General features: G+C 40.5%; 1 non-coding gene across 1 annotated transcript; it reads right to left on the bottom strand.

Annotated features, from left to right (window-relative positions):
* Positions 1-209: 209 nt before the first annotated feature.
* On the bottom strand, positions 210-318 carry LOC120107084 (small nucleolar RNA R71). Its single transcript, XR_005509034.2, has one exon. It is a non-coding gene; the product is annotated as a small nucleolar RNA R71 (small nucleolar RNA).
* Positions 319-3,764: the final 3,446 nt, after the last annotated feature.

The raw sequence follows: 3,764 nt of genomic DNA, 5'->3' as shown, positions 1-3,764 counted from the left end.
GTATCTTCATTTGAAAGATTTTGAAGAATTGAGCATTACATTTAGAGTGCCGAACGTCACCGAGGATGTCCTCAAGTTGACATTGTTCCCTTTCTCTCTAAAGGATAAGGCCAAAACATGGCTAAACTCGTTGCGACCTAGATCAATAAGAACTTGGCAAGATATGCAGAGAGAATTTTTAAAGAAGTTCTTCCCCACACAAAGGACCAACTTTTTGAAAAGACATATCAGCAATTTCCAACAAAAAGATAATGAAACATTTTATGAATGTTGGGAAAGATTTAAAGACCTTCTTCTCTCATGCCCTCATCACGGATTCGAAACTTGGAGAACCATTAAATTCTTTTATGAAGGTTTATCTCCACAGTTGAAACAGTTTGTAGAGACCATGTGCAATGGTAGATTTCTAGAAAAACAACCTGATGAGGCATGGGAGTATTTGGATTCCCTTGCTGAGACTGCCCAACTTTGGGATAACGGGGATAGAAACAACAAGTCTTTGCCTAAGCCTACTAGCTCTGTACATGGAGGCCTTTACAACCTCAGAACTGAGGATGATCTTCACGCTAAAATGGCAGCCCTCACTAGGAAGGTAGAAGAAATTGAGCTTAGGAAGGTTGAGCCTGTCAAGACTATAGAGCTTAGAAACGAGTGTTGTGGTATCTGCGATATGTCGGGTCATACCACTACAGATTGCCCCACCATACCGGCATTCAAAGAAGTCTTGCACGATCAAGCAAATGCTATGAACTCCTACCAAAAGCCTTATAACGATCCATACTCGAATACCTATAACCCTGGTTGGAAGAATCATCCAAACTTTAGGTGGAGAAATGATCATCCTCAACAGTCACACCATTCAGCTCCTTCACCTGCACATCCTACTTATGCACCATCACCTACTCAAAAGCCAAATATCGAGGATACCTTGCAATCCATACAAACTTTTCTACAAGGTCAAGCTAATATCAATGCTCAAAATACTCGAAATTTTGAAGACATAAGGAACCAATTGTCAATGTTGACTACCGTTCTAAGTACCCAAGAGAAGGGTAAGCTTCCAGCTCAACCCCAACCTAACCCACAAGTGCACGGTAGTAATAATACGGCTCCTTCTAGTTCACATACAGAGCATGCAAAGAGCATCATGACTTTGCGTAATGGAAAAGTCATTGAACAAACTGTCCAATTGAGACCGCAAGTCACTTCTAATTTTGATGCTCCCAAAGTCGATGAAAGGGACAAAGAAGAAGTTGAGGTCCCAACTTCTACTAAGAAAGTTGAATGTCCTTTTCCTCCACCTTTTCCACAACGATTAAAGCCGTTGCAAAAGCTCGAACCTAACTCTGAAATTCTTGAGCTTTTTAAACAAGTAAAAATCAACATACCTCTTCTTGATGCAATCAAACAAGTACCCTCATATGCCAAATTTTTGAAGGACTTGTGTACTGTCAAACGCCGATTAAATGTTAAGAAGAAGGCATTTTTAACTGAAAATGTGAGTGCTATTTTGCAGCACAACATTCTCCTTAAATATAAAGATCCAGGTTGCCCAACCATCTCATGCATCATAGGCAACTTTAGGATAGAGCGAGCATTGTTAGATTTAGGGGCGAGTGTGAATTTATTGCCATATTCTGTATATGAGCAACTTGGTTTAGGTGAGTTGAAGCCAACCTCCGTCACTTTGCAATTAGCTGACAGGTCAGTTAAAATTCCAAGGGGGATTATCGAGGATGTATTAGTCCAAGTAGACAAGTTCTACTTTCCTGTCGATTTTATTGTATTGGACACACATCCGGCTTCGAACTCACAGTCTCAGATTCCAGTCATTTTAGGACGTCCATTCCTTGCAACTTCTAATGCATTGATTAATTGTAGGAATGGCGTCATGAAGCTTTCTTTTGGTAATATGACCTTAGAACTGAACATTTTTAATGTGTGCAAATAACCCAATGATTCCGAAGAGAGTAAGGAGGTTGATTGGGTTGAAACCATCGCAGAAGAATATTTGTTAGCTAAAGCAATTAACGACCCATCCAATGATAGCTTAATTGATTGGTGTCCTAATGGAACCAATGACGTTGATTTGTCAGTCACACCTATTGAGGATAATCTAGATATCAAGATGGTCAATGGGTGGAGACCAAAAGTAGGAGAATTTGAGAGGTTGTCGCCTCGAGAGATGAAAATAGTACCATCCCGTGAGCAAGCACCCTAGCTCGAATTGAAACCCTTACCGAAGGAACTCAGGTATGCCTTTCTTGGACCCGAAGATACTTTTCCTGTAATCATCTCGTCTGGACTTGATCATACCCAAGAAAGAAAATTAATTGATGTTTTAAAGAATCATAAAGGAGCCTTAGGGTGGTCTATTGCCGATTTGAAGGGAATTAGCCCCTTAATTTGCACGCACCGGATATATTTGGAGGACAATGCCAAAACCACAAGGCAAATGCAACGAAGGTTAAATCCTACAATGAGAAATGTGGTTAAGGCAGAAGTCCTCAAGTTGCTTGACGTGGGTATTATTTACCCAATTTCCGACAGCAAGTGGGTAAGCCCTACTCAAGTCGTTCCTAAGAAATCGGGTTTGACGGTAGTAGAAAATGAACAAGGTGAATTAGTTCCAACTCGTGTCCCGACGAGTTGGCGCATGTGTGTTGACTACCGAAAGCTGAATTTGGTCACACGAAAGGATCACTTTCCTCTACCCTTCCTAGACCAAGTATTGGAGAGGGTTGCAGGGCATGATTTCTATTGTTTTCTCGATGGCTATTCGGGATATTATCAAATTGAAATTTCACCGGAAGATCAAGAGAAGACTACCTTCACTTGTCCTTTTGGCACATTTGCTTTCCGACGAATGCCATTCGGGTTGTGTAATGCACCCGCAACATTTCAAAGATGCATGCTCAGCATTTTTGAAGACATGAACGAAAAAATTTTGGAAGTGTTCATGGATGACTTCTCCATTTTTGGTGACTCATTTGATGATTGCTTGTCACATTTACAAGCAGTCTTAGCTCGATGTATAGAAAAGAATTTGATACTGAATTGGGAGAAATGCCACTTTATGGTGCCAAAGGGAATTGTCCTAGGACACATTGTTTCATCAAAAGGAATGGAAGTAGATAGAGCTAAGACTGATTTAATTGCTAAGCTACCTGCACCCAAGACGGTTAGAGATGTTAGATCATTTTTGGGTCACGCCGGATTTTATAGGAGGTTCATCAAGAACTTTAGTGTCGTAGCTCGACCATTATATAACCTCCTATCCCTTGATACATCGTTCAATTGGACTGAAACTTGCCAAGATGCATTCGAGAAGTTAAAGTCTATGCTTAGCACTGCACCCATCGTTCGACCACCCGATTGGTCATTACCTTTTGAGATTATGTGCGACGCTAGCGACTATGCGATAGGAGCTGTCCTAGGACAACGCAAGGATAATAAGCCATATGTCATTTACTATGCAAGCAAAATCTTAAACGATGCTCAAATGAATTACACTACCACCGAGAAGAAATTGCTTGCAGTAGTATTTGCCTTAGATAAATTTCGCTCTTATATCCTTGGTGCTCCTATTGTTATCTTCACGGACCATGCGGCACTAAAATATTTGTTGGATAAGAAAGAAGCCAAACCACGCTTAATACGATGGATACTTCTACTCCAAGAATTTGATATCACTATCAAAGATAAAAAAGGAGTAGAGAATGTGGTTGCTGACCATTTATCACGATTAGTTTTTCATGATTCAG

The sequence above is a fragment of the Phoenix dactylifera genome, chromosome 1 (assembly GCF_051530095.1).
Source record: "Phoenix dactylifera cultivar Ajwa chromosome 1, Ajwa_hap1_PhDact_Kaust_v1.1, whole genome shotgun sequence".
Classification (NCBI taxonomy): Eukaryota; Viridiplantae; Streptophyta; class Magnoliopsida; order Arecales; family Arecaceae; genus Phoenix; species Phoenix dactylifera.
Note: the sequence above shows the minus strand (reverse complement) of the source record. Positions and strands in the feature narration are given on the sequence as shown.